The 8,339-nt window shown below is 63.9% G+C and overlaps 1 protein-coding gene across 1 annotated transcript in view; it reads right to left on the bottom strand.

Annotated features, from left to right (window-relative positions):
• Positions 1 to 8,339, bottom strand: part of NCOR2 (nuclear receptor corepressor 2) — a 189,120-nt gene that overhangs the window by 151,875 nt on the left and 28,906 nt on the right. The window lies entirely within an intron of this gene.

Raw genomic sequence — 8,339 nt, 5'->3', positions numbered from 1 at the left:
TCGGACGTGTGACTGGCCTGGACGAAGGCTGGAGGCACTTCCCCGGCAAGGCCCCCGCTCACTGGGAAGGGACAGGCCCAGGTCCGCAGACTGTGGGGGACAGTGAACCAGGCACAACCGTTTGCTCAGCAACCACTACCTGGAGGGCACTGGGGACACAGTGGTGACCAAGACGAACAAAATCCTGGGGGGCGTGGCGGGGCGTGGCGGATGGACGCTCGATAAACCCTAGGCGGTGACAATGGCGGGGTGGCAGGGAGTGACGAAGGGGGACAGAGGCCTCTTTCAGGAAGCGACATTTGAGCTGAGGCCTACGTGAGGGAAGGTGTGAAGGTCTCGGGGCGGGTATTCCGGGAAGAGGGCACAGCACACACAAAGGTCCTGAGGCAGGTGACTGGGGCATCCAAGAGACTGCAGAGGCACGTGCTGCCCCAGCCCAGCCCCGCCCCCTGCCCCTTCAGGCCCCGCCCAGCAAAGCCCAGAGCCTGAGGCCCGAACTCTGACAGACACCTCTGGGACCCAGGCACAAGCCTCCATCACCCCAACACGATGGCGGAACACCCTCACAGCAGCACAGACCCGCCAGGCCCAGCAGGCGCCCGCCCGGCCCCAGCCTGGATGCTCTGGAACCCTCCACCATCTTTAGGCATAAAGCAAGCCCTGCCTGGAGCTCCTGGGCCACCTGAAGGCCCAAGACCAGGTACGGAGCCAGCTGGAAGGGAGCCAGCCATCGGCAGACTCTCTCTCGGGAGCCGCTGGAGAAGGGGCCACCTTCAGATTAGCTTTGGCTGCACCAGACTGCATCTCCCGTGCGGAAGCGCCAGCCGAGGGTAATGCAGGCAGCTCGCTCCAGAAGGGGCTCCTTGCGTGAGGGCCCCCTCCCCGCCCAATGCCGCCCTGAGGACAGAGCAAGGCTGACCACTGCAAACGGAGGCCTCAGAGGAGGTGGCTGAGAGGTGACGGCCCGAGGTCACGGCTGTCTGGCCCTCACAGGTCACGAGCCCAGCCCCGCCAGCCTGACCACCTAGCCTGGCCGCCTGGCCTGGCCTGCAGGTGAGGAGGAAAGGCGGGATCTGAGGCTCAGAGAGGGTGAGCAACTCCCCCAGGGTCACCCAGCCCAAGGGCCTCCACACCCCGGCTCTGGGCCGGGGTCTGGGCCTCATCCCCTGAGAAGCGGGGATGTAAGCACCCACCGTCCCCGTGGCGGATGCGGGTATGAAGTGAGACAGTGCCGGACACGCCGCGGCAACCGCATCACGGACAGTGGGGACACCGGCAGCAGCACCTCCCCGCACACGCAGCGCTCAGCACGGGCCAGCTCATCGACCTGTGTACGAGCCCTGCAAGCCGCTAAGCACCACCCCATTTTGCAGATGAGGAAACTGAGGCTGGGGGTGCTGAGCCTGCTCTGAGGCGGCCGGGCTCGGACGCGGGGCAGCCCGGCCCCCCGCCTGTGCTCTTCCTCTGTTAGGTCACCGCGGAGTCACGTGCAGTTGGGAGAAATAATGCAGCAAGACCCCGCGTGCCCCTGAGCCGGCTCCCCGCAGTGTAACCGGCCCTCCAGAACTGGACGTCGGCACCGACAGCCAGCCGGGAAACGGACGCCGACCCGGCTGCCCCGGCCCACACGCACTTGCTGAGCGTGTCTGCGCGTCCGACTGTGCGTTGGGCTCTGCGCGCTCCGACCTCAGGGCAGTGTGGCCATCACCAGGGTCTGGGGTGCGACTCTGGTATCCACCACCACACACAACTTTCTCAGTGTGGGGGGATCGCGTCACGAGACCAGGGTGCAGCAGGGGCGGACACCACACTGTGGGCGCTGAGGGGGCCTCGGGGCAGCGAGGGGACATGCGGGGACACTGGGCTGCAGAGGCCTTTCCTGAGGTCCCCAGGAGAGGTCTGAGGACAATCCGACAGCAGGCAGCTGGCGTGGGCTGCCTGGACATCAGGAGACTCCCCGCTGGCTCCTGCTGGCCCAAAAGGAGAGGTCCAGAGCCAGCCACCAGCCCAGCATCCGGTGTCACTTACAAACACAGAGCCTCTGCCACCCTCAGTGGGAGAGCCAGTCCTGCCCGCCCAGCCCCCAGGCCACACTGTGCACTGTCTGGGTGTCTGGCCCAGGTCGGGTGGGAGACGGGGAAGAACAGGCATGGAGGGGGTGGGGGGGCGGGTACTGGGGAAGCCAGCCCAGGGACAAATGCAGACAGAGCCTGGGGCTGGGAAGGACCCGGCCACCCACCCTGGGGTTGGGAGGGCTCTCAACAGGGAAGGGAAGAAAAATCAATCGCTGGAGCCCCAGACAAAACTAACTTAAGTCCAGGCCGTTCTGCACTTCCTGGCCGTGTCTTGACACCCGCTGCCCGGGGCGGGGTTTGTCCTGATTCCCCCGAGGCACGCCTGCTGTGGCTCACGCAGACGGAAGGACAGAGGACAGAGGACAGAGGACAGCTGAGGCTCCGTGACCCCCGAGGTCGCACTGTCATGAAGGGTGGGGCACGGCCACGTCTCAGCCCCCTTAGGCCACACGGCAACTTGTGGGGCGGAGACAGAGTGTGCGTCCATTTGTCCGGCGGGAACACCGAGCCCGGCCGTCTGGCTCCAGCGTGAACCAGGAGGCCGCCCCTCATCTCACGTCGCCCCGTCCTTGTGTGGCCCCTTTACGGCCCCGTCTCACGGATGAGGAAACTGAGGCCCGCACAGGTGAGGCCAGGCCACGTGGAGTGAAGGGGGTGGGACCAGGGTTCAGACGCGGCCGTGGCACCCCCAGGCCAGGCTGCAGCCCCCACACGCCGAGTGGCAGCCTCCCGGGTCCCAGCGCACCCTCACCTCGCCTCGGGACAGTCTCTCCCTCATCCCCCCCACCCCGCCCCCCGCTGGCAACTGAGGGCTCCTTGTAGCTAGGGCACCACTTCCAACTTTCCAGTGTTCAGCCCGGCTCCCGGCTGCCAGGGCCTGGGCAAGCCCGGGCCGGCGGTGCTGATTTCAAAGCAGACACGGGCACCCGGCCAAGCACCACCACGGTGGGAGCCAAGGGCCGGGGATGCGAGCGCTGCCTGCACCTGGCCCCCTCCCCTGCTGCACCCCCAAACCCCGGCACCCCCAGGGCACTCCAGGCGGCCAACGGGCAGATCGGGACCGCCCAGATCCCCCACTCTGCTCACGGTCCCCTCCCATGGACAACAGCCAAGCACTGTCCCACCGGGCCACCCCCTCTCGACACCCTTTTCTGGGACTTCAGCCACTCTGGCTGTTAGATGGCCAGCCCACCGTCCACTCCCACCGACCTCCGGGGCCCACACCCTGCCCTGGGCCACCGCGCTGGGCAGAACAGGGGCGCCTGGCAGAAGAGCCACCGTCCCCGGGGGTCCCCCTGGCCCAGGTCCCCGTCCGACCGTGAGCCACGGCCCCCCTCGGCCGGTGACCCGGCCACTGCGGCTCGCTGCCCACCGCCGAGCCCAGAAACTTCTCTTACCGAGCACATGACCAGCCTTACACTCGAGTCAGCTCCAAACACAACTTGAAGTAACTCTCCCACAAAAAAAAAAAAAGGAAGAAGGAAGAACAGAAGGACGAGGAAAACGTGCCAGCGGCGGGTCGGCGGAGCCCTCACACAGACCTTTCCGCCGGCTTCCAGGAGACACACCGCGTCCAGCGTCAAACCATCCTTCCCGCAGGCCCGGCGCCGGCAGAGGACGGCCCCTCCGGCCTCTCCGCCTTCCCGCGAGACTACGGGCTCCCCCGGATGGGGAGGCCCTGCGGGCGCGTCTGCAGCCAGGCCGCCCCCCAGGCCCGCTCCCGAGGCCCCCCGACACGGGGCCCTCCCGGCCCAGCAAGGGACAGCACAGGGCCACCAACGCGAGGCCGGGCCTCGGCGATCCTTCCTGCCTCCTGCCACTCGGGCCTATAAACACAGGGAATTACATAAGTCCACTCCTGTTGGGGAGCCAAAAGTACGAGCTTTTTCTCCCAGCCTTGGCAGTAAGTAATAATTCCTCATCGCCATGGTAACCCTGGCGGGCTTCCAGCCGACACTCAGGAGCTGAAACACTGGGACACCTTTTTATAGCTCGGCAGAAAAACCTCTTCACTGTTCCCTCCCTCGCTGGCTTGCAGGGAACGCGAGCTCCGGGCCCAATGTTCCTCCTTTAACCCGTTTCCTCCCAGCTGGACCATCCACCCCGGGGCCCGGCCCACCTGCCTCCTCCTGGAACCAAAGCCGCTGCCCCCGCCCCCCGCCCCCGTCCCTTCCCAGTCTTCCAGTCTCCAGGGTGACATGGCCAGAGGGCAGGCTCTGCCTTTAAAATATTTCTGTCTTTGGAATCTCAGGAAAAGCAAACATGAGCCCCTCACACTGGTATTCTGAACGAGATGACCCCAGAGAGTGAAGACACAGCCACACACACACGCACACTCACACACACACACACACACACACACCGCCGCTCGCAGGCTGAAATGGACGCTCTGGTGGCCGGCCAGGCGTCTGAACCTTGGCTGCAGCAGCTGTGTGACTCAGAGACAAGTCTGAGCTTCTCTGGGTGTCAGCCTGCCATCTGCAGCGGGGCGGGCACAGCGCTCGGAGCAGCCGGGTCCAGGCGCCGGGAGAGGCTGTCGCAGCTGCCAGGAACCAGAGGGTCCCTGACGCAGCCTCCCAGAGTCACTCCCCTGCCCCCGGCAACCCCAGCAGGAGTTGGGCCCAGAGACGTCGGCCCAAGATGGCATCCTGAGTGACGACGAGGGGCCCGCGGGGCGCAGATGCAGGGCAGGAGGCGCAGCCACCGTGAAGAGCCAGCAGATGAGGTCAGGGGGCGACGGGAAAGGCGAGGGCACAGCGGGCGGCTCGCGCTGGTCGGGTCGCCCGGCTCTGCCGGCTGGGGCGCCCCAAAGAGCCTAATGACGACAGAAGCTGACGTGCGCCTGGCACTGCGTGACCGCTGCACCTGTCACCCCTGTCCTGCGGCAGGAGGCAGGTGCGATGTTGAACCCGTCCCCCCCACAACGCAGAGAAGATACGGGCTCAGAGAAGCAACGTGGCCAGCCCAAGGTCACACAGCTGGGAAGCGGCCGCGGTCTGAACAGGGTCAGCCTGGCCTGCCCCCACCACGCCACGTGGTGTGGTCAGCAAGGAGCCAGAGGGTTGGGGCAGACTAGCTCTGCATGTGGCAAAGGGCCATGGCCCCTGGTCTGTCTAGCCAGGGGACAGGGACGTCTGCTAGGAGACCAGCAAAGAGACCCGCACGCAGGCCACGCGCGTGTCGACTCATCGGCTCACCGCCAGCCCCTTCCGAGAAAGCACCCGCTCTGAGAGCGAAGGCCGGAACTCTTCTGCTCCCAAGCCTTCTTTTACAGGTAGGGAAACTGAGGCACGGGAAGGCGTGAGCGACCAAAATCCACGTTTAGACCACAGATCTGGGCGCTGTCTTCCTGCCCGCTGGCTCTCACCGTGACCGTCCAGAGACACATCTGAGGAACGGGCCAAACCCAGCCCCGCCAGACCCGGCCGGGAAGCGCCTGAGCTGGCGCTGGAACCAGGGCTCTCCGTGCTTCGAGCCGGCTCCATACCGGGCCGTGTCACTGCACGGTCACTTCCTGTGCCTTCCCCGGAGGAAGCCGGGCAGCGGAGGGGCTTTGCCGGGGGAACGGCATGGAGACAGCAAATCACCACCAAACACCTGCAGGACCTGCTCGCTGCTCCTTCTAGACTGAGCCAGAGGCCGAAACTGAGCTCATGTCAGGATAAGCACGTGGCCGTCTGCTTAGCGAAAGAACTCTTCATTCCCCAAGCCTGACGGTGACCAGTGACCGCTCTTCAGTACTTCAAAAAGTGTCCTCCAGCCAGTTCACCAACATGCTACTTCCAGGAATAGCTTTGGGGACGGTGGGAAAGATCAGTAAAGATGTCACACAGGATACGCTGTGACGGGGGCCACGAGGCATGAGCGGCGAGGAAGGGGTTCCTGGGAAAGGCCCCCGACCTCTGCAGGCATCAGCCTGCTCAGCTGCAAAATGGGGCCACACCTGTCTGCTGCCTCTCGGGGACAACGGAAGCTACGCCTGTGGGGGCTTAGAGGACCAGACTGGGGGACCCACAGTCCCGCTCCCGCTTAGCATCCAGGCCTGAGCGAAAGGCATCACTGCTCACTTCCTGTCCACGCGGAGATGAGGTTGGGGGGTGGGGAGGGCACTGGAAACGTCCACTGTTTCTACCTCCTGCTTCCCTGTCCCGCACCCCAGCACTCCGAGACGTGGGCAGGTGACTACCCCCTTTCCGGGCTGCCTCCGCTTCCTCACCCGAGGAACATCTGTCCTCACCTGAGGACACCCACACCACGGAATATTATCTGGCCATAAAAAAGAGTGATGCACTTACACACGCTACGAAGTGGACGAACCTCGAAAACGTGACGCTGGGAGAAAGCCAGCCGCACAATGCCACGTGGCGCGTGATCCCATACACGTGATATACCCAGAACAGGCAAATCCGCAGCGGCAGAGTGGTGGCTGCCGGGGGGGGGGAGGGACACACGGGGGAGTGACTGCCAATGGGTACGGGGAGTCCCCTCGGAGTGACGAAAACATTTGAGAACTAGAAAGAGGTGAAGGCTGTAAGACATTATAAATGTACTGAAAACTAACGAATCGTTCACGTCAAAGCGGCTCACTGTACATGATGGCGACTGGCAAAATGGGCCCCCTTGAGGCCCAGTTTACTCTCTTTCTGAAAGCATGTCCGCCTCCCCACTGGTAAGCGTCCCTGACCCCAGGCCTGAGTCGTCAGATGTTCGACAAACATTTACTGAGCCCCAACTGTACATGCTGGGCACGGGGCCTACAGCGGCAGACAAGACAAAGTTCCCGGCCCTCGCAGAGCTGCCTCCCAGAGAGCCGAGAACGTCAACGGCAGATAAAGACGGGGTGCAATCCAAGGAGTGACAGCTGCCGTGGACGCGTGGTTTCTGGGGCAGTGACGCTTCCACGGTGGCCCAGGTGGAGTAAGAGAGAGGGATGTGGAAATCCCCCGGGGAGAGTACCCGGCCAGGACGAAGGCCCCGAGGTGAGTTCCAGAGCAGCCCGGAGGCCAGCATGGTGCGAAAGGATGAGCAGAGGGGCAGCCTGGCTGGGAAGGTCAGCCTCCCACGGCTCCAGGCCATGTAGGGCCCAGAGGCCACAAACAGATCTTTAAATTTTAAAGGTGATTAAAATAAAATTCACAAGTGCTTCAGTTTCCTGGGGCTGCTGACCGTAAACTGGGTGGCTTAAAACAGGAGCGACTGACTCTCGCACAGTTCTGGAGGCCAGCAGCCCCGAATCGGGGTGCGGGCAGGCCCGTTCCCCCACAGCCGCTGAGGGGCAACGCCTCCTTGCCTCTCCCGGCTTCCGGTGGCTCCCGGACGCCTCACTCCCACCTCTGCCTCCGGTCACATGGCCTCCTCCTCCGTGTCTTCTCATAAGAACTTCTGTCGTCGATTTAAGGCCCACTGCCATCTAGGACGATTTCATCCTGATCCTTAACTCATCCTGATCCTTAACTCATCCTGATCCTTAACTCATCCTGATCCTTAACTCGACTGCATCTGCAAAGACCCTTTGCCCAAACAAGGTCACAATCGCGGTTCTGAGGGGAACGACGCCCTAGGGCCACTACTCCATCCTCTGCAATCAAGACTTGAAATTCTTTGGCAGCATGAAATGCCCAGAGCCATGCATGCCCGTCCCCCCCCCCCCCCCCCCCCCCGCCCCTTTCCGCAAGGATTCCAGGGAACTAAGCCTGAAGCTTGGGGCAGGTTGGGGGGCCCTGGAGGAAGCCCCCCAGGGACCTGCAGCTAGCTCTCTTCCAGCCTGGCCACTAGGAACAGAGCCCAAGGAATCCCCACCCTGCGAGAGGCACCCACGAGCCACCTCACAGGGACTCCTTGATACGGAGACCTCCCCAGACCAGAATGCATCGTGCTTCCCGGTCACTTCATCCAGGCACCGACGCGTACGGCTAAACCCCTGGCCACGCTGGCCAAATGCAGGCGACTGTCCTCTAGGACTGTCTCTCTGTGTACTGTTTTTATTTTTAAAGGGGCCGCCCCCACCCGCAGCAGCTGTGAGCTGGCAGCAGGCAGAGCTAACTGCTCGCTCAAGACTCATGTCCAGAGCACCCAGCGGGGATGGCTGGGGCCAGGGGCAGCGGCTGCCTGCTCTGTCTGGGGTCCCAGGAGCCCACAGCCTGGCAGGTGAGGAGGAAGGAGGGAGCGTCCGAGAATGCTCCTGGCCACCGCCAGCGGATCCCAGGACCCAAGCCCGAAGCCCAGGCCTTACCAGCCAGGCGCACACCCACTCCCGGTGGGCCA

Source organism: Pteropus vampyrus, unplaced genomic scaffold, assembly GCF_000151845.1.
Source record: "Pteropus vampyrus isolate Shadow unplaced genomic scaffold, Pvam_2.0 Scaffold430, whole genome shotgun sequence".
Classification (NCBI taxonomy): domain Eukaryota; kingdom Metazoa; phylum Chordata; class Mammalia; order Chiroptera; family Pteropodidae; genus Pteropus; species Pteropus vampyrus.
The sequence above is the reverse complement of the archived record's forward strand: the minus strand, read 5'-3'. Positions and strand labels throughout refer to the sequence as shown.